Source organism: Pseudophryne corroboree, chromosome 4 (assembly GCF_028390025.1).
Source record: "Pseudophryne corroboree isolate aPseCor3 chromosome 4, aPseCor3.hap2, whole genome shotgun sequence".
NCBI lineage: Eukaryota > Metazoa > Chordata > Amphibia > Anura > Myobatrachidae > Pseudophryne > Pseudophryne corroboree.
Window position 1 is genome coordinate 905,438,452 of NC_086447.1, and position 27,526 is coordinate 905,465,977.

The following is a 27,526-nucleotide window of genomic DNA, read 5'->3' on the forward strand; positions in this document are numbered from 1 at the left end:
GACCCTCGGTTTTCTCTGGCGTGATAAGCACGCAGAATTCCTCCAGCATGACCTGCAGCTCGCGCAGAAGTTGGATGCACTGCGCTGACTGTGATAGCCCCGCTACAAAGAAATCGTCTAGGTAGTGTGCTATGGCCCTCCACCCCGTGCGCTCTTGCCAGCACCACTGCAGGAAAGAGCTGAATGCTTCAAAGAAAGCACACAAAATGGCACAGCCCATCGGCAAAACTGAAGCTCTCAGTATGCCGGGGAAGCAGCCTAAAGGCTGATTCTATGTCTAGTTTTGCCATCAGGGCTCCCTTGCCTGGGTATGGGTCATTAGGTCGACAGTCATTGGGTCGACCACTATTGGTCAACATGCATTAGGACAACAGGATGACTAGGTTGACATGAGTTTTTTTACTTTTTCTGGTGTAGTTTTCTTCGTAAAGTGACGGGGAACCCCAATTAGTGCACCGTGTTCGCTCGCCATGCTTCGGGAAAGGTTACCGTTCCCAATTGTAGTCCATGTGGATCGTAAAGTATGGAAAAGTTCAAAAAATGAAGAAAAAAAAGTGAAATACGCATGTCGACCTTATGACCATGTCAACCAATAGTGGTCGACCTAATGACTGCCGACCTAAAGTCTTGTCTACCTAATGACCCATACCCAGGCAAGGGAGCCTTGATGGCAAAACCCCCACGTCAAATGATGTACTGCACTGAGCATTGTTTTTTTCTTAATGTGTTGTTTACCGACGCTACTTCTGGATAAGCCTGAACTTCCCAGGTGCCTTCTTCAGGACCAGCCACAATGGTGAAATTACCATTCCTGGCAATGGCGGAGCTGCGAATGGCCCTGCCATCCTGCCTAACGCTACCTCCATAACGATTTTCTTGTGTACCACGCCCGGCTGTACCCCGATGGACTTTAAGTTCCTGGAGCTACTGGTGGGCATGACTTCTCTGGTTATAGATATCCTAAAACTCTCCTTGAAGCCCCCCCGCAGCAAATTGGCTTCCTGAATCTCGGGATACCTGGCCAGCCATGCCAGAATCCTGTCCACATCCACGGGACTATTTGCTTTTCCTAGGCCCTGCTGCTGCGGTACCTTTTGCGTGTGGCTACCCCTCTTTCTGTTGCACTCTTTGGCGGCATGCTTGTATTTGCACTGGGCACGGGTGCAACACATATCGTTAAAAGCCCAGCATCTAAGCTCCTGCTTTTGCGTGCCAGGCCTACCTGCGCTGAATTTTTTTTCGTGCTGCGCCCCTTTCTGCTACGCCCAATGCCTGCGCTTTAAGCCAGACGTCTAAATCCCAAGTGCCAAAGTTAATGGGCTTTCCGTCCACGGCTTTTTCCCTGACAGCCTCGTCATATTTTCGCCACACCGTTCCTCTGTGTTCCTTGTACACGGGATATATGAAATCGGTGTATTTTAACTTGCTCATGGCTACCTCTGGATATGCTTCCATGTAGCTTCCTGAATAGGCGAACATTCCGCTCAGCCAATGCTTAATCGTTTTATAGCTGTCTGACTGCCTTCCCCGTTTTGGTTTGGCCTTCTACTTATCCATCAAACCTGCCTCCGTTAATGAACAAATATCTATGAAAGCCCCTTTATCAATCTCCTTTCTGGTTGGTATAGGCAAATGGCCTGCTACTGACCTGAAAGCTCATCCCAATGCGGTGCTCATTTGCACAAAGGCTGTCGGCTTATCCTGCTGCCCCCCCCCCCCCCCCCCCCCATTTGTTCCCTGACCGCATCTGCCCTGGATATGAGACCCTTTTTACTTTTCCAATTGGCTATTGCTGCCTTAAGCTGCACCATTAACACTCTAAAGGCCAGGTGCATCATCGCTTGGAAACTTACTGCCATCTTTCAAACACATCCTGTAACATGGAAGTTAGGACCTGATTGGCTGGGACTTTTTAACTCACCATTTTATCACTTTCCAAGCGAAGATGCATCTAGCCCTAACTGCCTCATCCTCATCTGACTCCGCTGGGCCCTCCTTTTATTTGTGCCCCGCTCTACCCTCTTGTTATCACACTGCATCCCTGCAAATATTACCACAGCATTGCTAACATTCTGCACATTCTCTGGCGTAACAATGGGCCTAATTCAGAGTTGATCGCAGCAGCAAATTTGTTAGCAGTTGGGCAAAACCATGGCCCCCATTCCGAGTTGATCGCTCACTAGCTACTTTTTGCAGCCATGCAAAGGTATAGTCGCCGCCCACGGGGGAGTGTATTTTCACTTTGCAAGTGTGCGATCGCATGTGCAGCCGAGCGGGACGAAAAAGTTTTTTGCAGTTTCTGAGTAGCTCTGAACTTACTCAGCCCTTGCGATCACTTCAGCCTGTCCGGTCCCGGAATTGAAGTCAGACACCCGCCCTGCAAACGCCTGGACACGTCTGCGTTTTCCCTACCACTCCCAGAAAACGGTCAGTTGACAGCCATAAACGCACTCTTCCTGTCAATCTCCTTGCGATCGGCTGTGCGAATGGAATCGTCATTAGAAGCATTGCACAGCAACGATGCTGTTTGTACCTGTACGCCTGCGCAGTAGTAACCTGATTGCTGCGCTGCGAAAATCGGCAGCACGTGATCAACTCGGAATGAGGCCCCATGTGCACTGCAGGGGAAGCAGATGTAACATGTGCAGAGAGAGTTAGATTTGGGTGGAGTGTGTTCAATCTGCAATCTAATTTGCAGTGTAAAAATAAAGCAGCCAGTATTTACCCTGCACAGAAACAATATAACCCACCAAAATCTAACTCTCTCTGCACATGTTATATCTGCCCCCTGCAGTGCACATGGTTTTGCCCAACTGCTACCAAATTTGCTGCTGCGATCAGGTCTGAATTACCCCCAATGTTCTCATCATTCCTGCGTGCCGTCTCCCCCTCGACCGAGCCTTCCCCGGCGATGCTTCTTTCAGTTGCTGCAGTCCCGGCACCGAGCAAAGCGCACAGCGGTGTCCCTAGTGTCTGGATGTGTGTGTTTCGTGCAGTCTGTGAGAAGCATTGGAGCATTGCCGACCCTAGCGTAGCCCGTGTCTTCCTGTCCTTGTCTTGGCTCCCCGCATCTTTGCTGATTCTCATGGTGACACCTCCTTGGTGTGTTGTAGCGTGGATCGTGATTCGCGCTGCTCCCCTGCGGTGTCTTGCTCAGCGTGTAGCAAGCTGCTGACACGTGCTGGTGCTCCCGCTGTGCTGTGCTGCTGAGGCAACACCTGTGGACTATGATATTGCCTGCTGCTGTCACGATAATCGGACCAGTGACCCGCTCCCGATGCTGGTACCGCTGCTCCTGCCTCTCCGCCTGCCTGGGAAAGCTGCAACCTCGACAATCCCGGTGCTGTAGGCTGCATGCCTTTGCTGGTGAAAAGTGTCGTCCACTGCCTGCCGCAGGCCATGCTCTCCCATAATACTGCAAGTGATGCTGTATGCTCCATGGGGGGATAGATAACATGGGGACTGCTGCCTCTGGAACAATTCTCTGCTTGCGTTCCGTCTGCGATGCCTCTCCCCCTCGGTGCGCTGGGCTGGGTACTGCCCCTTTGTTCTTCCTGATGGCGCTGCTGGAAATTGCGTCAAGTCTTTGAATAGCTGTGTGGAGGCTTGATGCACCCATGATCCCTGAACTTCCAGTGAAGGGCTCCTGGTACCTGCTGTTCCCCTGCCGCCCTGCCCCCGGCTGGAGTGTTGTGCCTGGGGGGAGAAGGGCCTACATGTCTGTGCTGTTCCTGATGCATTCAGCTCCTCTGTCCTGGGTCTGGACCGTCCGATTCTGTGGCCACGGGCATACCTTCGTATATGGCTGGTAAATTGACCACCCCGTGCTGCTGCTCCGTGCTGTGACTTGCTGCTGTGTGCCGGGGTCCGGCCACCAGGGGGAGCTCCCTCTGCCTGAGATCCTCTCTGCTGCAGAGTATCCTCTCTGTGGATGTCTTTGCTCAGAATGATTTCCTCTCCCACATACTACCAGAATCTCTGTGGTATGGATCGCTTCCTGCTGGACCTCACTGCTTGATTCTCCATGCCTGCGAGTTGCTGCTGCTGCTGGGACACTGCACCTATTGTGGTGAGTGTTGTGCTGTGCCTGCTGAGGTTACAGGCTGCTTGTGGCTCTGGCCCTGTGCACAGTGTATATACAGCAGTGTGTAACGGACACATCACTATATATACACACACACCACTAGTGTATAGGGCACAGTGTATATACAGCAGTGTATAAGAGACACAGCACTATATATACACATACACTATCAGTGTATAGGGCACAGTGTATATACAGCAGTGTGTAACGGACACAGCACTATATATATACATACACTACCAGTGTATAGGGCACAGTGTATATACAGCAGCGTATAAGGGACACAGCACTATATATACACATACACTACCAGTGTATAGGGCACGGTGTATATACAGCAGTGTGTAACGGACACAGCACTATATATACACATACACTAGCAGTGTATAAGGGACACAGCACTATATATACACATACACTACCAGTGTATAGGGCACGGTGTATATACAGCAGTGTATAACGGACACAGCACTATATATACACATACACTAGCAGTGTATAGGGTACGGTGTATATACAGCAGTGTATAACGGACACAGCACTATATATACACATACACTAGCAGTGTATAGGGTACGGTGTATATACAGCAGTGTATAACGGACACAGCACTATATATACACATACACTAGCAGTGTATAGGGCACAGTGTATATACAACCGTGTATAACGGACACAGCACTATATATACATATACACTAGCAGTGTATAGGGCACGGTGTATATACAGCAGCGTATAAGGGACACAGCACTATATATACACATACACTACCAGTGTATAGGGCACGGTGTATATACAGCAGTGTGTAACGGACACAGCACTATATATACACATACACTAGCAGTGTATAAGGGACACAGCACTATATATACACATACACTACCAGTGTATAGGGCACGGTGTATATACAGCAGTGTATAACGGACACAGCACTATATATACACATACACTAGCAGTGTATAGGGTACGGTGTATATACAGCAGTGTATAACGGACACAGCACTATATATACACATACACTAGCAGTGTATAGGGTACGGTGTATATACAGCAGTGTATAACGGACACAGCACTATATATACAAATACACTAGCAGTGTATAGGGCACAGTGTATATACAACCGTGTATAACGGACACAGCACTATATATACATATACACTAGCAGTGTATAGGGCACGGTGTATATACAGCAGTGTATAAGGGACACAGCACTATATATACACATACACTAGCAGTGTATAGGGCACGGTGTATATACAGCAGTGTATAACGGACACAGCACTATATATACACATACACTAGCAGTGTATAGGGCACGGTGTATATACAGCAGTGTATAACGGACACAGCACTATATATACACATACACTACCAGTGTATAGGGCACGTTGTATATACAGCAGTGTATAACGGACACAGCACTATATATACACATACACTACCAATGTATATGGCACGGTGTATATACAGCTGTGTATAACGGACACAGCACTATATATACACATACACTAGCAGTGTATAGGGCACGGTGTATATACAGCCGTGTATAATGGACACAGCACTATATATACACATACACTAGCAGTGTATAGGGCACGGTGTATATACAGCAGTGTATAAGGGACACAGCACTATATATACACATACACTAGCAGTGTATAGGGCACGGTGTATATACAGCAGTGTATAACGGACACAGCACTATATATACACATACACTACCAGTGTGTAGGGCACGGTGTATATACAGCCGTGTATAACGGACACAGCACTATATATACTCATACACTAGCAGTGTATAGGGCACGGTGTGTATACAGCAGTGTATAAGGGACACAGCACTATATATACACTAGCAGTGTATAGGGCACGGTGTATATACAGCAGTGTATAACGGACACAGCACTATATATACACATACACTAGCAGTGTACAGGGCACAGTGTATACTATATACAGCAGTGTATAACGGGCACAGCACTATATATACACATACACTACCAGTGTACAGGGCACAATGCATATACAGCAGTGTATAACGGGCACAGCACTATATATACACATACACTACCAGTGTACAGGGCACAGTGTATATACAGCAGTGTATAACGGGCACAGCACTATATATACACATACACTACCAGTGTATAGGGCACAGTGTATATAGTGTTCACGCTAGGCTGTTTTAGCAGGGCGCCGCGCCCTGCCCGATTTTTTAAGGGCAAAACCCGCCCTGCCTTTTCTGTGGCGCCCTGCTAAAACAGCCGCCCGCTTTCTGCCCTCTTAGCGTGTAAAGCGCGCGGCATCCCTTTACGCTGACGGAGAGCTTGGGGGAAGCCCAGCACCTCCGTAGGTGCTGGGCACGCCCCCAACAGTGACGGCGTTGGCCGCCCATGACCCCTTCTGTGGACTGAACCGCCCACTTGCATTACGTGCAAGTGGCCACGCCCCATATTAGCATGGCCTTGCCCCTTTTTGGCACATGCGCTTGTGCCCCTCACGGACCCGCGCCCTGCCCTGCCCGTCCCGTCCCCTAGAGTGAACACTAGTATATACAGCAGTGTATAACGGACACAGCACTATATAGACACATACAGTACCAGTGTATAGGGCACGGTGTATATACAGCAGTGTATAAGGGACACAGCACTATATAGACACATACACTAGCAGTGTATAGGGCACGGTGTATATACAGCAGTGTATAAGGGACACAGCACTATATAGACACATACACTAGCAGTGTACAGGGCACAGTGTATATACAGCAGTGTATAAGGGACACAGCACTATATAGACACATACACTAGCAGTGTATAGGGCACAGTGTATATACAGCAGTGTATAACGGACACAGCACTATATATACACAGACACTACCAGTATATAGGGCACAGTGTATATACAGCAGTGTATAACGGACACAGCACTATATATACACATACACTTCCAGCTCTGCCGTCATGGGGGGCCGGGGGAGCATGACGTGTATGTACTAACAGCTGTGTGTGACCGCCATGCGCTGCCCCACCCAGGGGCTCTGTGAGCTACTGTGCTGCCGATAATCATCACTACCAGTACACCAGTAGGTGTCAATGATATGGGGGTACTGGTGATGATGGTAGTATAATATGGGGATATAATGTTAGTAATGATGAGTACAGGAGGTGTCAGTGATATGGGGTACTGGTGATGATGGTAGTATAATATGGGGATATAATGTTAGTGATGAGTACAGGAGGTGTTAGTGATATGGGGGTACTGGTGATGACAGTATAATACGGGGATATAATGTTAGTAATGATGAGTACAGTAGGTGTCAATAATATGGGGTACTGGTGATGATGGTAGTATAATATGGGGATATAATGTTAGTAATGATGAGTACAGGAGGTGTCAGTGATATGGGGGTACTGGTGATGACAGTATAATATGGGGATATAATGTTAGTAATGATGAGTACAGTAGGTGTCAGTGATATGGTGGTACTGGTGATGATGGTAGTATAACATGGGGATATAATGTTAGTAATGATGAGTACAGGAGGTGTCAGTGATATGGGGGTACTGGTGGTGATGACAGTATAATATGGGGATATAATGTTAGTAATGATGAGTACAGGAGGTGTCAGTGATATGGGGGTACTGGTGGTGATGACAGTATAATATGGGGATATAATGTTAGTAATGATGAGTACAGGAGGTGTCAGTGATATGGGGGTACTGGTGATGACAGTATAATATGGGGATATAATGTTAGTAATGATGAGTACAGTAGGTGGTAGTGATATGGGGGTACTGGTGATGATGGTAGTATAATACAGGGATATAATGTTAGTAATAATGAGTACAGTAGGTGTTAGTGATATGGGGGTACTGGTGATGACAGTATAATATGGGGATATAATGTTAGTAATGATGAGTACAGTAGGTGTCAGTGATATGGGGGTACTGGTGATGATGGTATTATAATACGGGGATATAATGTTAGTAATGATGAGTACAGGAGGTGTCAGTGATATGGGGGTACTGGTGATGACAGTATAATATGGGGATATAATGTTAGTAATGATGAGTACAGTAGGTGGTAGTGATATGGGGGTATTGGTGGTGATGACAGTATAATATGGGGATATAATGTTAGTAATGACTACAGTAGGTGTCAGTGATATGGGGGTACTGGTGGTGATGACAGTATAATATGGGGATATAATGTTAGTAATGATGAGTACAGGAGGTGTCAGTGATATGGGGGTACTGGTGATGATGGTAGTATAATACGGGGATATAATGTTAGTAATAATGAGTACAGTAGATGTTAGTGATATGGGGGTACTGGTGATGATGACAGTATAATATGGGGATATAATGTTAGTAATGATGAGTACAGGAGGTGTCAGTGATATGGGGGTACTGGTGATGACAGTATAATATGGGGATATAATGTTAGTAATTATGAGTACAGTAGGTGGTAGTGATATGGGGGTATTGGTGGTGATGACAGTATAATATGGGGATATAATGTTAGTAATTATGAGTACAGTAGGTGTTAGTGATATGGGGTACTGGTGGTGATGACAGTATAATATGGGGATATAATGTTAGTAATGATGAGTACAGGAGGTGTCAGTGATATGGGGTACTGGTGATGACAGTATAATATCGGGATATAATGTTAGTAATGATGAGTACAGTAGGTGTCAGTGATATGGGGTACTGGTGATGATGGTAGTATAATACGGAGATATAATGTTAGTAATGATGAGTACAGGAGGTGTCAGTGATATGGGGGTACTGGTGATGACAGTATAATATGGGGATATAATGTTAGTAATGATGAGTACAGTAGGTGGTAGTGATATGGGGGTACTGGTGGTGATGGTAGTATAATACGGGGATATAATGTTAGTAATGATGAGTACAGGAGGTGTCAGTGATATGGGGGTACTGGTGATGACAGTATAATATGGGGATATAATGTTAGTAATGATGAGTACAGTAGGTGGTAGTGATATGGGGGTATTGGTGGTGATGACAGTATAATATGGGGATATAATGTTAGTAATTATGAGTACAGTAGGTGTTAGTGATATGGGGGTACTGGTGATGATGACCGTATAATATGGGGATATAATGTTAGTAATGATGAGTACAGTAGGTGTCAGTGATATGGGGTACTGGTGATGATGGTAGTATAATACGGGGATATAATGTTAGTAATGATGAGTACAGGAGGTGTCAGTGATATGGGGGTACTGGTGATGACAGTATAATATGGGGATATGTTAGTAATGATGAGTACAGGAGGTGTCAGTGATATGGGGGTACTGGTGATTACAGTATAATATGGGGATATAATGTTAGTAATGATGAGTACAGTAGGTGGTAGTGATATGGGGGTACTGGTGATGATGGTAGTACAATACAGGGATATAATGTTAGTAATGATGAGTACAGGAGGTGTCAGTGATATGGGGGTACTGGTGATGACAGTATAATATGGGGATATAATGTTAGTAATGATGAGTACAGGAGGTGTTAGTGATATGGGGGTACTGGTGATGATGACGACAGTATAATATGGGGATATAATGTTAGTAATGATGAGTACAGTAGGTGGTAGTGACATGGGGGTACTGGTGGTGATGACCGTATAATATGGGGATATAATGTTAGTAAGGATGAGTACAGTAGGTGTTAGTGATATGGGGGTACTGGTGATGACAGTATAATATGGGGATATAATGTTAGTAATGATGAGTACAGGAGGTGTCAGTGATATGGGGGTACTGGTGATGACAGTATAATATGGGGATATAATGTTAGTAATGATGAGTACAGTAGGTGTTAGTGATATGGGGGTACTGGTGATGATGGTAGTATAATACGGGGATATAATGTTAGTAATGATGAGTACAGTAGGTGTCAGTGATATGGGGGTACTGGTGATGACAGTATAATATGGGGATATAATGTTAGTAATGATGAGTACAGTAGGTGGTAGTGATATGGGGGTACTGGTGATGATGGTAGTACAATACGGGGATATAATAGTAATGATGAGTACAGGAGGTGTCAGTGATATGGGGTACTGGTGATGACAGTATAATATGGGGATATAATGTTAGTAATGATGAGTACAGGAGGTGTCAGTGATATGGGGGTACTGGTGATGATGGTAGTATAATACGGGGATATAATGTTAGTAATGATGAGTACAGTAGGTGTTAGTGATATGGGGGTACTGGTGATGATGGTAGTATAATATGGGGATATAATGTTAGTAATGATGAGTACAGGAGGTGTCAGTGATATGGGGGTACTGGTGATGATGGTAGTATAATATGGGGATATAATGTTAGTAATGATGAGTACAGGAGGTGTCAGTGATATGGGGGTACTGGTGATGATGGTAGTATAATATGGGGATATAATGTTAGTAATGATGAGTACAGGAGGTGTCAGTGATATGGGGGTACTGGTGATGACAGTATAATATGGGGATATAATGTTAGTAATGATGAGTACAGTAGGTGTTAGTGATATGGGGTACTGGTGATGACAGTATAATATGGGGATATAATGTTAGTAATGATGAGTACAGTGTGGTAGTGATATGGGTGTATTGGTGGTGATGACAGTATAATATGGGGATATAATGTTAGTAATGATGAGTACAGGAGGTGTCAGTGATATGGGGGTATTGGTGGCGATGACAGTATAATATGGTGATATAATGTTAGTAATGATGAGTACAGTAGGTGTTAGTGATATGGGGGTACTGGTGATGATGGTAGTATAATACGGGGATATAATGTTAGTAATGATGAGTACAGGAGGTGTCAGTGATATGGGGGTACTGGTGGTGATGACAGTATAATATGGGAATATAATGTTAGTAATGATGAGTACAGTAGGTGTTAGTGATATGGGGGTACTGGTGATGATGGTAGTATAATACGGGGATATAATGTTAGTAATGATGAGTACAGGAGGTGTCAGTGATATGGGGTACTGGTGATGACAGTATAATATGGGGATATAATGTTAGTAATGAGTACAGTAGGTGTTAGTGATATGGGGGTACTGGTGATGATGGTAGTATAATATGGGGATATAATGTTAGTAATGATGAGTACAGTAGGTGTTAGTGATATGGGGGTACTGGTGATGATGGTAGTATAATACGGGGATATAATGTTAGTAATGATGAGTACAGGAGGTGTCAGTGATATGGGGTACTGGTGATGACAGTATAATATGGGGATATAATGTTAGTAATGAGTACAGTAGGTGTTAGTGATATGGGGGTACTGGTGATGATGGTAGTATAATATGGGGATATAATGTTAGTAATGATGAGTACTGTAGGTGTTAGTGATATGGGGTACTGGTGATGACAGTATAATATGGGGATATAATGTTAGTAATGAGTACAGTAGGTGTTAGTGATATGGGTGTATTGGTGGTGATGACAGTATAATATGGGGATATAATGTTAGTAATGATGAGTACAGGAGGTGTTAGTGATATGGGGGTACTGGTGATGACAGTATAATATGGGGATATAATGTTAGTAATGATGAGTACAGTAGGTGTTAGTGATATGGGGGTATTGGTGGTGATGACAGTATAATACGGGGATATAATGTTAGTAATGATGAGTACAGTAGGTGTTAGTGATATGGGGGTACTGGTGGTGATGATTATCAGTAGCACACAGAGCCCCCGGGCGAGGCAGCGCATGGCGGTCACTCACAGCTGTTAGTACATATACGTCATGCTCCCCCCGCGTCATGCGACGGCAGAGCTGCTGCGACGATGTGACGTCACTCTGCCGGATCCCGGCATCTGTCAGTGACTGAGGAGGAGCAGCAGCTGCCGGTACCGCTCGTCACCTTCCTGGAGAGGCGCTGGATGGGGCACAGCTGGGCGGCGGCAGGAGGAGAGAGGTGACCCGGCTCATATCTGTATGTATAATAGCAGCAGTGCTCATATACCCCGCTCCGGCACTGATACCTCGCTGTATATACACTGTGCTGTATGTATATATAGTGCAATGTCCCATAAACCCCCGCCCTGGCCCTGATACCCCGCTCTATGTACTATTATATATAGTGCTGTGTCCCTTATACCCTATTTGCTGCTATACACACTGCCCTATACACTGGTGCTGTATATATTATATACAGTGCTATGTCCCTTATACCCTGCTATATGCTGCTATACACACTGTGCCCTATACACTGGTGCGGTATATATTATATATAGTGCTATGTCCCTCATACCCTGCTATATGCTGCTATACACACTGCCCTATACACTGGTGCGGTATGTAATATATATATATATATATATATATATATATATATATATATATATATGTGCCATGTCCCTTATACACTGCTGCATATACACTGTGCCCTATACACTGGTACTGTATGTTATAGATATAGATATATATATATATATATAGCTATGTCCCTTATATGTCTGTATATCTACTGCATGCATATATAGTGCTGCTGCTGTGTCCCTTATACACTGCTGTATATACACTGTACCCTATACACTGGTAGTGTAGCCCTCTGTCTGGATGTTTTTTAGTAATAGCCTTTATCATGAGGCTTTACTTTAGACAAATCACATGGCCCTATGTGGGCACTGCCATTATGTAGTGTTAGGACTGCTGATATCGGAGAAGCCTTGACGCGGCCAGCAGCTAAACATGTCTTTGCAAACGCATGTGACCAATTTCTCTGAAATTCTATTACCAGATAGGTTCAGGTATAGTGTGTGTGGGGGAGGGGGGGGGGAGCAAGCACCCCCCCCTCTCTGTCTGCTGTTTGTTTGTGACCACTCCCCCTTTCTAGCACCTGATATATGATTATCTCCAGGAATGATTGAGCAACTACCACTGTTTGTCTGCAAGGTATGCATTATATATAGTGCTATGTCCCTTATACACTGCTGTATATACATTGTGCCCTATACACTGCTAGTGTATGTATATATAGTTAGTGTTCACTCTAGGCCAGAGGTTCTCAAACTCGGTCCTCGGGGGCCCACACAGTGCATGTTTTGCAGGTCTCCTCACAGAATCACAAGTGAAATAATTAGCTCCACCTGTGGACCTTTTAAAATGTGTCAGTAAGTAATTAATACACTTGTGCACCTGCTGGGTTACCTGCAAAACATGCAGTGTGTGTGCCCCCGAGGACCGAGTTTGAGAACCTCTGCTCTAGGCTGTTTTAGCAGGGCGCCGCGCCCTGCCCGATTTTTTAAGGGCAAAACCCGCCCTGCCCTTTCTGCGGCGCCCTGCTAAAACAGCTGCCCTCTTTCTGCCCTCCCAGCGTGTAAAGATGCCGTGCGCATGCGCGTAGCATCCATTCACGCTGTGGGAGAGCTTGGAGGAAGCCCAGCACCTCCGTAGGTGCTGGGCACGCACCCAAGAGTGACACCACCCACGCCACCTGTCTGTGGGCTGAACCGCCCACTTGTAGGACGTCGTTTGGTGACGCCCCCTATTTGCATGACCACGCCCCCCTTCGTCGCTCGCTCGGCTTCGCCGTGCGCACACTTCTGCCCCTCACACTCCGGCGCCCTGCCCTGCCCCACTGCTAGAGTGAATACTATATAGTGCTTTGTCCCCTATACACTGCTGTGTATACAGTGTGCCCTATACACTGGTAGTGTATGTGTATATATATATATATATATATGTATGTATGTATGTGTGTATATATATATATATATATATATATATATATATATATATATATATATATATATATATATATATATATAGTGCTATGTCCCATATACACTGCTGTTTATACACTGTGCCCTATGCACTGGTACTGTATGTGTATATATAGTGCTGTGTCCCTTATACACTGCTGTATATACACTGCCCTATACACTGGTAGTGTATGTGTATATATAGTGCTGTGTATTGCTGCTGCTGTGTGCCTTACACACTGCTATATGCTGCTATATACACTGTGCAGTATACACTAATATGCATATACATTAGTGCTGTATACATTGCCCATACACCAATATATACAGTACTGCTACCCCTTCAGTTACCACTATATATATATATATATATATATATATATATATATATATACACACTGCTCAAAAAAATAAAGGGAACACTAAAATAACACATCCTAGATTTGAATGAATGAAATATTCTTATTAAATACTTTGGGGTCGATTCTATTCGGCAACTTAAGAATAGCGCCGGGAATTAGCTCCCGACGCTATTCAATTCAGCTGCTAGTGACCCGCAATTGTCGGGAATTCTTCTCTCATCCCCGGGGGATGAGAGAAGAAACCCAACAAAAGTGCTGCCTCGCGGCCGGCGCGAGGCTGATTCTGTCGGGAATCAGCATCGCCGCGGGTAGTTAAGTCGGAGATTGCCCGTTCTCCCGACAAAACTACCTGTTAAGTCGGCGAGAACGGGACATCGCCGACTTAACTGGAGCTGAATTGAATAGCGTCGGTAGCTAATTCCCGGCGCTATTCTTAAGTTGCCGAATAGAATCGACCCCTTTGTTCTTTACATAGTTGAATGTGCTGACAACAAACTCTCACAAAAATGATCAATGGAAATCAAATTTATTAACAAATGGAGGTCTGGGTTTGGAGTCACAGTCAAAATTAAAGTGGAAAAACACACTACAGGCTGATCTAACTTTGATGTAATGTCCTTAAAACAAGTCAAAATGAGGCTCAGTAGTGTGTGTGGCCTCCACGTGCCTGTATGACCTCCCTACAACCCACACAAGTGGCTCAGGTAGTGCAGCTCATCCAGGATGGCACATCAATGCGAGCTGTGGCAAGAAGGTTTGCTGTGTCTGTCAGCGTAGTGTCCAGAGCATGGAGGCGCTACCAGGAGACAGGCCAGTACATCAGGAGACGTGGAGGAGGCCGTAGGAGGGCAACAACCCAGCAGCTGGACCGCTACCTCCGCCTTTGTGCCAGGAGGAACAGGAGGAGCACTGCCAGAGCCCTGCAAAATGACCTCCAGCAAGCCACAAATGTGCATGTGTCTACTCAAATGATGAGAAACAGACCCCATGAGGGTGGTATGAGGGCCCGACGTCCACAGGTGGGGGTGTGCTTACAGCCCAACACCGTGCAGGGCGTTTGGTATTTGCCAGAGAACACCAAGATTGGCAAATTCGCCACTGGCACCCTGTGCTCTTCACAGATGAAAGCAGGTTCTCACTGAGCACATGTGACAGACGTGACAGAGTCTGGAGCCGCCAAGGAGAACGTTCTGCTGCCTGCAACATCCTCCAGCATGACCGGTTTGGCAGTGAGTCAGTAATGGTGTGGGGTGGCATTTCTTTGGGGGGCCGCACAGCCCTCCATGTGCTCGCCAGAGGTAGCCCGACTGCCATTAGGTACCGAGATGAGATCCTCAGACCCCTTGTGAGACCATATGCTGGTGCGGTTGGCCCTGGGTTCCTCCTAATGCAAGACAATGCTAGACCTCATGTGGCTGAAGTGTGTCAGCAGTTCCTGCAAGACGAAGGCATTGATGCTATGGACTGGCCCGCCCGTTCCCCAGACCTGAATCCAATTGAGTACATCTGGGACATCATGTCTCGCTCCATCCACCAACCACAGACTGTCCAGGAGTTGGCGGATGCTTTAGTCCAGGTCTGGGAGGAGATCCCTCAGGAGACCATCCGCCACCTCATCAGGAGCATGCCCAGGCGTTGTAGGGAGGTCATACAGGCACGTGGAGGCCACACACACTACTGAGCCTCATTTTGACTTGTTTTAAGGACATTACATCAAAGTTGGATCAGCCTGTAGTGTGTTTTTCCACTTTCATTTTGAGGGTGACTCTAAATCCAGACCTCCATGGGTTAATAAATTTGATTTCCATTGATAATTTCTCTGACGTCCTAAGTGGATGCTGGGACTCCGTAAGGACCATGGGGAATAGCGGCTCCGCAGGAGACTGGGCACAACTAAAGAAAGCTTTAGGACTACCTGGTGTGCACTGGCTCCTCCCACTATGACCCTCCTCCAGACCTTAGTTAGAATCTTGTGCCCGGCTGAGCTGGATGCACACTAGGGGCTCTCCTGAGCTCCTAGAAAAGAAAGTATATTTTAGGTTTTTTATTTTCAGTGAGATCTGCTGGCAACAGACTCACTGCTACGAGGGACTAAGGGGAGAAGAAGCGAACCTACCTGACTGGAGATAGTTTGGGCTTCTTAGGCTACTGGACACCATTAGCTCCAGAGGGATCGAACACAGGACCTGACCTCGATCGTTCGGTCCCGGAGCCGCGCCGCCGTCCCCCTTACAGAGCCAGAAGCATGAAGATGGTCCTGGAAATCGGCGGCAGAAGACTTCGGTCTTCAACAAGGTAGCGCACAGCACTGCAGCTGTGCGCCATTGCTCCTCATGCACACCTCACACTCCGGTCACTGATGGGTGCAGGGCGCTGGGGGGGGGCGCCCTGAGCAGCAATATTCATACCTTGGCTGGCAAAAAAATCACAATATATAGTCCCAGAGTCTATATATGTGATAAATACCCCTGCCAGAATCCATAAAAAAAGCGGGAGAAAAGTCAGCCGAAAAAGGGGCGGGGCTATCTCCCTCAGCACACTGGCGCCATTTTCTCTTCACAGTGCAGCTGGAAGACAGCTCCCCAGGCTCTCCCCTGTAGTTTTCAAGCTCAAAGGGTTAAAAAGAGAGGGGGGGCACTAAATTTAGGCGCAATTTTGTGTACAAGCAGCTATTGGGAAAAAATCACTCAGTTATAGTGTTAATCCCTGCATTATATATAGCTCTGGTGTGTGCTGGCATACTCTCTCTCTGTCTCCCCAAAGGACTTTGTGGGGTCCTGTCCTCAGTCAGAGCATTCTGTGTGTGTGCGGTGTGTCAGTACGGCGGTGTCGACATGTTTGAGGAGGAAGGTTATGTGGAGGCGGAGCAGATGCCGATAAATGTGATGTCGCCCCCTGGGGGGCCGACACCAGAGTGGATGGATAGGTGGAAGGTATTAACCGACAGTGTCAACTCCTTACATAAAAGGCTGGATGACGTAACAGCTGTGGGACAGCCGGCTTCTCAGCCCGCGCCTGCCCAGGCGTCTCAAAGGCCATCAGGGGCTCAAAAACGCCCGCTACCTCAGATGGCAGACACAGATGTCGACACGGAGTATGATTCCAGTGTCGACGAGGTTGAGACATATACACAATCCACTAGGAACATCCGTTGCATGATCTCGGCAATGAAAAATGTGTTACACATTTCTGACATTAACCCAGGTACCACAAAAAAGGGGTTTTATGTTTGGGGAGAAAAAGCAGACAGTGTTTTGTTCCCCCATCAGATGACTGAATGAAGTGTGTGAAGAAGCGTGGGTTCCCCCGATAAGAAACTGGTAATTTCTAAAAAGTTACTGATGGCGTACCCTTTCCCGCCAGAGGATAGGTCACGTTGGGAGATATCCCCTAGGGTGGATAAGGCGCTCACACGTTTGTCAAAAAAGGTGGCACTGCCGTCTTAGAATACGGCCACTTTGAAGGAGCCTGCTGATAAAAAGCAGAAGGCTATCCTGAAGTCTGTCTGTATATACACACTCAGGTACTTTACTGAGACCTGCAATTGCCTCAGCATGACTAGTGCTGCTGCAGCGTGGTCTATTACCCTGTCAGGACAGGGATACTATTTGCTAACCATAGAGCATATTAAAGAAGTCGTCTTATATATGAGGGATGCACAGAGGGATATTTGCCGGCTGGCATCCAGAATTAATGCAATGTCCATTCTTCCAGGAGGGTATTAGGGACCCGGCAGTGGACAGGCGATGCTGACTTTAGAAGGCACATGAAGATTCTGCCTTATAAGGGTGAGGAATTGTTTGGGGATGGTCTCTGGGACCTCGTATCCACAGCAACTGCTGGGAAGGAAAAAAAAATTACCTCAAGTTTCCTCACAGCCTAAGAAAGCACCGTATTATAAGGTACAGTCCTTTCGGCTTCAGAAAAGCAAGCGGGTCAAAGGCGCTTCCTTTCTGCACAGAGACAAGGGAAGAGGGAAAAAGCTGCACCAGACAGCCAGTTCCCAGGATCAAAAATCTTCCCCCGCTTCCTCTGAGTCCACCGCATGACGCTGGGGCTCCACAGGTGGAGCCAGGTGCGGTGGGGGCGCGTCTCGGGAACTTAAGCGACCAGTGGGCTCGCTCACAGGTGGATCCCTGGGTTCTGCAAGTAGTATCACAGGGATACAAGCTGGAGTTCGAGGCGACTCCCCCTCCCCGTTACCTCAAATCAGCCTTGCCTGCTTCCCTCGAGGAGAGACAGTACTGGCGGCAATTCACAAGCTGTACTTCCAGCAGGTGATAATCAAGGTACCCCTCCTTCAACAAGGCCGGGGTTACTATTCCACAATGTTTGTGGTACCGAAACCAGACGGTTCGGTGAGGCCCATTCTAAAATTGAAATCCTTGAACACTTATATACGAAGGTTCAAGTTCAAAATGGAATCGCTCAGGGCGGTTATTGCAAGCCTGGACGAAGGGGATTACATGGTATCACTGGACATCAAGGATGCTTACCTGCATGTCCCCATTTACCCTCCTCACCAGGAGTACCTCAAAATTGTGGTACAGGACTGTCATTACCAATTCCAGACGTTGCCGTTGGTCTGTCCCCGGCACCGAGGGTATTTACCAAGGTAATGGCTGAAATGATGATACTCCTTCGAAAAAAGGGAGTTATAATTATCCCGTACTTGGACGATCTCCTTATAAAGGTGAGGTCCAGGGAGCAGTTGTTCGTCGGAGTAGCACTATCTCGGGAAGTGCTACAACAGCACGGCTGGATTCTGAATAGTCCAAAGTCGCAGCTGGTTCCTACGACGCGTCTACTGTTCCTGGGTATGGTTCTGGACACAGAACAGGAAAAAGGGTTTCTCCCGGAGGAGAAGGCCAAGGAGTTGTCATCTCTAGTCGGAGACCTCCTAATACAAATACAGGTGTCGCTGCATCAATGCACGCGAGTCCTGGGAAAGATGGTAGCTTCTTACGAAGAAATTCCATTCGGCAGGTTCCATGCAAGGATCTTCCAGTGGGATCTGTTGGACAAGTGGTCCGGGTCGCATCTTCAGATGCATCGGCTGATAACCCTGTCTCCAAGGGCCAGGGTGTCGCTGTTGTGGTGGCTGCAGAGTGCTCATCTTCTAGAGGGCCGCAGATTCGGCATACAGGACTGGGTCCTGGTGACCACGGATGCCAGCCTTCGAGGCTGGGGGGCAGTCACACAGGGAAGTAACGTCCAGGGACTGTGGTCAAGTCAGGAGACTTCCCTACACATAGATATTCTGGGACTAAGGGCCATTCACAATGCCCTAAGTCAGGCTAGACCCCTGCTTCAACACCAGCCGGTGCTGATCCAGTCAGACATCATCACGGCGGTCGCCCATGTAAACCAGCAGGGCGGCACAAGAAGCAGGATGGTGATGGCAGAAGCCACAAGGATTTTCCGATGGGCGTAAAATCATGTGTTAGCACTGTCAGCAGTGTTCATTCCCGGAGTGGACAACTGGGAAGCAGACTTTCTCAGCAGGCACGAGCTCCACCCGGGAGAGTGGGGACTTCATCCAGAAGTCTTCAAAATGATTGTACACCATTGGGAAAGGCCACAGGTGGACATGACGGTGTCCCGCCTCAACAAAAAGCTAAAAAGATATTGCGCCAGGTCAAGGGACCCTCAGGCGATAGCTGTGGACGCTCTGGTAACACCGTGGGTGTACCAGTCGGTGTATGTGTTCCTTCCTTTGCCTCTCATACCCAAGGTACTGAGAATACTACGAAGGAGAGGAGTAAGAACTATACTCGTGGTTCCGGATTGGCCAAGAAGAGCTTGGTACCCAGAACTTCAAGAAATGATCTCAGAGGACCCTTGGCCTCTGCCGCTCAGACAGGACCTGCTGCAGCAGGGGCCCTGCCTGTTCCAAGGCTTACCACGGCTGTGTTTGACGGCATGGCGGTTGAACACCGGATCCTAAGGAAAAGGGCATTCCGGAGGAAGTCTTTCCTACGCTGATTAAGGCTAGGAAAGATGTGATCGCAAAATATTATCACCGAATATGGCAAAAATATGTTGCTTAGTGTGAGGCCAGGAAGGCCTCAACAGAGGAATTTCAACTGGGTCGATTTCTGCACTTCCTACAGTCAGGAGTGACTACGGGCCTAAAATTAGGTTCCATTAAGGTCCAGATTTCGGCTCTGTACATTTTCTTCCAAAAAGAACTGGCTTCACTGCCTGAAGTTCAGACTTTTGTTAAGGGAGTGCTGCATATTCAGCCCCCGTTTGTGCCTCTAGTGGCACCGTGGGATCTCAACGTGGTGTTGGATTTCCTGAAGTCGCATTGGGTTGAGCCTCTTAAATCCGTAGAGCTAAAATACCTCACGTGGAAAGTGGTCATGCTGTTGGCCTTGGCGTCGGCCAGGCGTGTATCAGAATTGGCGGCTTTGTCATGCAAAAGCCCTTATCTGATTTTCATATGGATAGGGCGGAATTGAGGACTCGTTCCCAATTCCTTCCTAAGGTGGTATCAGCTTTTCATGTGAACCAACCTATTGTGGTGCCTGCGGCTACGTGGGACTTGGAGGACTCCAAGTTACTGGACGTAGTCAGGGCCCTGAAAATATATGTTTCCAGGACGGCTGGAGTCAGGAAAACTGACTCGCTATTTATCCTGTATGCACCCAACAAGCTGGGTGCTCCTGCTTCAAAGCAGACTATTGCTCGCTGGATCTGTAGTACGATTCAGCTTGCACATTTTGCGGCTGGACTGCCGCATCCTAAATCAGTGAAAGCCCATTCCACGAGGAAGGTGGGCTCTTCTTGGGCGGCTGCCCGAGGGGTCTCGGCTTTACAACTTTGCCGAGCAGCTACTTGGTCGGGGTCAAACACATTTGCTAAATTCTACAAGTTTGACACCCTGGCTGAGGAGGACCTAGACTTTGCCCATTCGGTGCTGCAGAGTCATCCGCACTCTCCCGCCCGTTTGGGAGCTTTGGTATAATCCCCATGGTCCTTACGGAGTCCCAGCATCCACTTAGGACGTCAGAGAAAATAAGATTTTACTCACCGGTAAATCTATTTCTCGTAGTCCGTAGTGGATGCTGGGCGCCCATCCCAAGTGCGGATTGTCTGCAATACTTGTATATAGTTATTGCCTAACTAAAGGGTTATTTTTCTGAGCCATCTGTAGTGAGGCACAGTTATATTTCATACTGTTAACTGGGTATAATATCACGAGTTATACGGTGTGATTGGTGTCGCTGGTATGAGTCTTACCCGGGATTCAAAATCCTTTTCCTATTGTGTCAGCTCTTCCGGGCACAGTATCCTAACTGAGGTCTGGAGGAGGGGCATAGAGGGAGGAGCCAGTGCACACCAGGTAGTCCTAAAGCTTTCTTTAGTTGTGCCCAGTCTCCTGCGGAGCCGCTATTCCCCATGGTCCTTACGGAGTCCCAGCATCCACTACGGACTACGAGAAATAGATTTACCGGTGAGTAAAATCTTATTTTTTGTGTAATTTTGTTGTCAGCACATTCAACTATGTAAAGAACAAAGTATTTAATAAAAATATTTCATTCATTCAGATCTAGGATGTGTTATTTTAGTGTTCCCTTTATTTTTTGAGCAGTGTATATATGCTGGTGTATACACTGCAGTAGTATGGGTGACACATGATATGATTGGCTCAGCTGTGGATACAGTGATAAAGGCGCTCTTTTATAGGCCTGTAATTATGAAGTTGAAGCTTCCACCTACCCAGCATTCTGCTGCAATTCCTATAAAGGCTGCGGAGAAAGGGGTGTGATCTCCTGTGCGGCGCCAAGTCTTCAACTGCGATATTATTATCCTGCGGGTTACTGGACAATACCACTTCCTGTGCGCCCTGTGCTGGATGCTATTACCTGTATTTCACAAAGTCACAGCACCGCTATACACGATCTGTAGCTGCGGGGGATTGTTAATTGCAGGAGATTATTGAGGTTAACAAATTGAACTCCTGTAATTGTATTTATTAATGTTAAGTAGCTGTGCAGCGCTGAAGGATATAGTTAAGCAACGCTTCCAAAACGTGGCTGCCAACTCTTTCTGTGTTTGTGTCTCCGCCTAGTTATTAACGTTGGTGTTGTCAGTATACTGTACCAGTGCTGGAGAGGCTGGCAGGGGCAGGCTGTGGCACGCCTGGTGTACGGGCATATCAGCGGTACTTAGGGCTAAAACACACTACACGGTTTTTGCCGGCCGGGAAAAAGCCAGACGGCTTTTTCCCGTGCCGGCATTGTAGTTAACAGTGTGAGGGCTAGGGTCCCTTCACACTGCACGGCCCCGGCCCGGCTGCCGGGTTGCAGCCGGGTCTCACCACTGGAAGGTCCGGCGGCCGGGCGGCCGCCGGGCCGTCTTTGCAGCCAGTGAACCGTGTGTGTGAAGGGGAGCTTTCACACACAACGGTTTTTTCTCAAGCCGTGTCTGATGCTGCGCATGCGCACAGCATCACACACGGCTCAAAGCCGTCCTGTGTGCGAGACTCTGCCGGTTTCTCCCGGATGGCAAAAAGCCGGACAAAGTTTGTCCGGCTTTTTGCCATCCGGGAGAAACCGGCCAGTGTGTTACAGCGCTTACAGTACTGAACAGGTGTGTGATCAGGGGTATAATAGCTGGACGCTGGTCTGTACTTGGCGGTGTGCGAGTAACTGTTGGGTGTAATATTCCTATCATTATTGGGGATTTACATTGCTGGGTATGAGATGCTGGCCTTGATGCCCTGTGTTTGCTGCATACATGTTGGTGCCGTTTAAATGCTCACGGTAGAAAATACAGATCTTACCCCCTATTTCTCTAACGTCCTAGTGGATGCTGGGAACTCCGAAAGGACCATGGGGAATAGCGGCTCTGCAGGAGTCTGGGCACAACTAAAAGAAAGCTTTTAGACTACCTGGTGTGCACTGGCTCCTCCCACTATGACCCTCCTCCAAGCCTCAGTTAGATTTTTGTGCCCGGCCGAGCTGGGTGCACACTAGGGGCTCTCCTGAGCTCTTAGAAAGAAAGTATATTTTATTTTCTCTGACGTCCTAAGTGGATGCTGGGGACTCTGTCAGGACCATGGGGATTAGCAGCTCCGCAGGAGACAGGGCACAAAAGTAAAAGCTTTAGGACTAGGTGGTGTGCACTGGCTCCTCCCCCTATGACCCTCCTCCAAGCCTCCAGTTAGGTTTTTGTGCCCGGCCGAGAAGGGTGCAATCTAGGTAGCTCTCCTGAGCTGCTTAGAATAAAAGTATAGACTTAGGTTTTTTTATTTTCAGTGAGTCCTGCTGGCAACAGGCTCACTGCATCGAGGGACTAAGGGGAGAAGAAGCGAACTCACCTGCGTGCAGAGTGGATTGGGCTTCTTGGCTACTGGACATTAGCTCCAGAGGGACGATCACAGGCCCAGCCATGGATGGGTCCCGGAGTCGCGCCGCCGGCCCCCTTACAGAGCCAGAAGAGTGAAGAGGTCCAGAAATCGGCGGCAGAAGGCATCTTGTCTTCAAGAAAGGTAGCGCACAGCACTGCAGCTGTGCGCCATTGCTCTCAGCACACTTCATACTCCGGTCACTGAGGGTGCAGGGCGCTGGGGGGGGGGCGCCCTGAGACGCAATGAAAACACTATTTATGGTAAAAAATACATCACATATAGCTCCTGGGCTATATGGATGTATTTAACCCCTGCCATTTTACCTCATAAAAAGCGGGAGAAAGGCCGCCGTGAAGGGGGCGGAGCCAATCTCCTCAGCACACAAGCGCCATTTTCCCTCACAGCTCCGCTGGAAGGACGTCTCCCTGACTCTCCCCTGCAGTCCTGCACTACAGAAACAGGGTAAAAAAGAGAGGGGGGGGCACTAATTTGGCATATAAAAACATATATAGCAGCTATAAGGGAGAAACACTTATTTATAAGGTTGTCCCTATACATATATAGCGCTCTGGTGTGTGCTGGCAAACTCTCCCTCTGTCTCCCCAAAGGGCTAGTGGGGTCCTGTCCTCTATCAGAGCATTCCCTGTGTGTGTGCTGTGTGTCGGTACGCGTGTGTCGACATGTATGAGGAGGAAAATGGTGTGGAGGCGGAGCAATTGCCTGTATTAGTGATGTCACCCCCTAGGGAGTCGACACCTGACTGGATGGTCTTATTTAAGGAATTACGTGATAGTGTCAGCACTTTACAAAAAACTGTTGACGACATGAGACAGCGGGCAAGTCAGTTAGTGCCTGTCCAGGCGTCTCAAACACCGTCAGGGGCTCTAAAGCGCCCATTACCTCAGTCGGTCGACACAGACACAGACACGGACACTGACTCCAGTGTCGACGGTGAAGAAACAAACTTATTTTCCAGTAGGGCCACACGTTACATGATCACGGCAATGAAGGAGGCTTTGCATATTTCTGATACTACAAGTACCACAAAAAAGGGTATTATGTGGGGTGTGAAAAAACTACCCGTAGTTTTTCCTGAATCAGAAGAATTAAATGAAGTGTGTGATGATGCGTGGGTCTCCCCCGATAAAAAATTGCTGATATCTATGAAATTATTGGCATTATACCCTTTCCCGCCAGAAGTTAGGGCGCGTTGGGAAACACCCCCTAGGGTGGATAAGGCACTCACACGCTTATCAAAACAAGTGGCGTTACCGTCTCCTGATACGGCCGCCCTCAAGGAGCCAGTTGATAGGAAGCTGGAAAATGTCCTAAAAAGTATATACACACATACTGGTGTTATACTGCGACCAGCGATTGCCTCAGCCTGGATGTGCAGCGCTGGGGTGGCGTGGTCGGAGTCCCTGACTGAAAATATTGATACCCTGGACAGGGACAGTATTTTATTGACTATAGAGCGTTTAAAAGATGCGTTTCTATATATGCGTGATGCACAGAGGGATATTTGCACCCTGGCATCAAGAGTAAGTGCGATGTCCATTTCTGCCAGAAGATGTTTATGGACACGACAGTGGTCAGCTGATGCGGATTCCAAACGGCATATGGAAGTATTGCCGTATAAAGGGGAGGAGTTATTTGGGGTCGGTCTTTCGGACCTGGTGGCCACGGCAACAGCTGGAAAATCCACCTTTTTACCCCAACTCACCTCTCAGCAGAAAAAGACACCGTCTTTTCAGCCTCAGTCCTTTCGTCCCCATAAGGGCAAGCGGGCAAAAGGCCAGTCATATCTGCCCCGGGGTAGAGGAAAGGGAAAAAGACTGCAGCAGACAGCCTCTTCCCAGGAACAGAAGCCCTCCACCGCTTCTGCCAAGTCCTCAGCATGACGCTGGGGCCTTACAAGCGGACTCAGGTGCGGTGGGGGGTCGTCTCAAGAGTTTCAGCGCGCAGTGGGCTCACTTGCAAGTGGACCGACCCCTGGATCCTACAGGTAGTATCCCAGGGGTACAGATTGGAATTCGAGACGTCTCCCCCTCGCAGGTTCCTGAAGTCTGCTTTACCAACGTCTCCCTCCGACAGGGAGGCAGTATTGGAAGCAATTCACAAGCTGTATTCCCAGCAGGTGATAATCAAAGTACCCCTCCTACAACAGGGAAAGGGGTATTATTCCACACTATTTGTGGTACCGAAGCCAGACGGCTCGGTAAGACCTATTCTAAATCTGAAATCTTTGAACACTTACATACAAAGGTTCAAATTCAAGATGGAGTCACTCAGAGCAGTGATAGCGAACCTGGAAGAAGGGGACTATATGGTGTCCCTGGGCATCAAGGATGCTTACCTTCATGTCCCAATTTGCCCTTCTCACCAAGGGTACCTCAGGTTCGTAGTACAGAACTGTCATTATCAGTTTCAGACGCTGCCGTTTGGATTGTCCACGGCACCCCGGGTCTTTAACAAGGTAATGGCCGAAATGATGATTCTTCTTCGAAGAAAAGGCGTCTTAATTATCCCTTACTTGGACGATCTCCTGATAAGCGCAAAGTCCAGGGAACAGTTGGAGGTCGGAGTAGCACTATCTCGGGTACTGCTACAACAGCACGGGTGGATTCTAAATATTCCAAAATCGCAGCTGATCCCGACGACACGTCTGCTGTTCCTAGGGATGATTCTGGACACAGTCCAGAAAAAGGTGTTTCTCCCGGAGGAGAAAGCCAGGGAGTTATCAGAGCTAGTCGGGAACCTCCTAAAACCAGGAAAAGTGTCAGTGCATCATTGCACAAGGGTCCTGGGAAAAATGGTGGCTTCTTACGAAGCGATTCCATTCGGCAGATTTCACGCAAGAACTTTTCAGTGGGATCTGCTGGACAAATGGTCCGGATCGCATCTTCAGATGCATCAGCGGATAACCCTGTCTCCGAGGACAAGGGTGTCTCTTCTGTGGTGGCTGCAGAGTGCTCATCTACTAGAGGGCCGCAGATTCGGCATTCAGGATTGGATCCTGGTGACCACGGATGCCAGCCTGAGAGGCTGGGGAGCAGTCACACAGGGAAGAAATTTCCAGGGAACGTGGTCAAGTCTAGAGACTTCTCTCCACATAAATATACTGGAGCTAAGGGCAATTTACAATGCTCTATGCCTAGCAAGACCTCTGCTTCAAGGTCAGCCGGTGCTGATCCAGTCGGACAACATCACGGCAGTCGCCCACGTAAACAGACAGGGCGGCACAAGAAGCAGGAGGGCAATGGCAGAAGCTGCAAGGATTCTTCGCTGGGCGGAAAATCATGTGATAGCACTGTCAGCAGTGTTCATTCCGGGAGTGGACAACTGGGAAGCAGACTTCCTCAGCAGGCACGACCTCCACCCGGGAGAGTGGGGACTTCACACGGAAGTCTTCCACATGATTGTGAACCGTTGGGAAAAACCAAAGGTGGACATGATGGCGTCCCGCCTCAACAAAAAACTGGACAGGTATTGCGCCAGGTCAAGGGACCCTCAGGCAATAGCTGTGGACGCTCTGGTAACACCGTGGGTGTACCAGTCAGTGTATGTGTTCCCTCCTCTTCCTCTCATACCCAAGGTACTGAGAATTATAAGACGGAGAGGAGTAAGAACTATACTCGTGGCTCCGGATTGGCCAAGGAGGACTTGGTACCCGGAACTTCAAGAGATGCTCACAGAGGACCCATGGCCTCTGCCGTTAAGAAGGGACTTGCTTCAGCAAGGACCCTGTCTGTTCCAAGACTTACCGCGGCTGCGTTTGACGGCATGGCGGTTGAACGCCGGATCCTAAGGGAAAAAGGCATTCCGGAAGAGGTCATACCTACCCTGGTCAAAGCCAGGAAGGAGGTGACCGCACAACATTATCACTGCATTTGGCGAAAATATGTTGCGTGGTGTGAGGCCAGGAAGGCCCCCACGGAGGAATTTCAACTCGGTCGATTCCTGCATTTCCTGCAAACAGG

The 27,526-nt window shown here is 47.8% G+C and overlaps 1 protein-coding gene across 2 annotated transcripts in view; it reads left to right on the forward strand.

Moving 5' to 3' along the window:
* Positions 1-3,585: 3,585 nt before the first annotated feature.
* Positions 3,586-27,526, forward strand: part of LCLAT1 (lysocardiolipin acyltransferase 1) — a 299,303-nt gene continuing 275,362 nt past the window's right edge. Inside the window, exon 1 of one of the 2 annotated variants that reach the window (XM_063918936.1) lies at positions 3,586-3,808. The gene's annotated coding sequence lies outside the window, so the exon portion shown is untranslated. Of the gene's footprint in view, positions 3,809-3,843; positions 4,070-27,526 lie in introns of those variants that run through there. The other variant, XM_063918935.1, reaches the window with a different exon arrangement.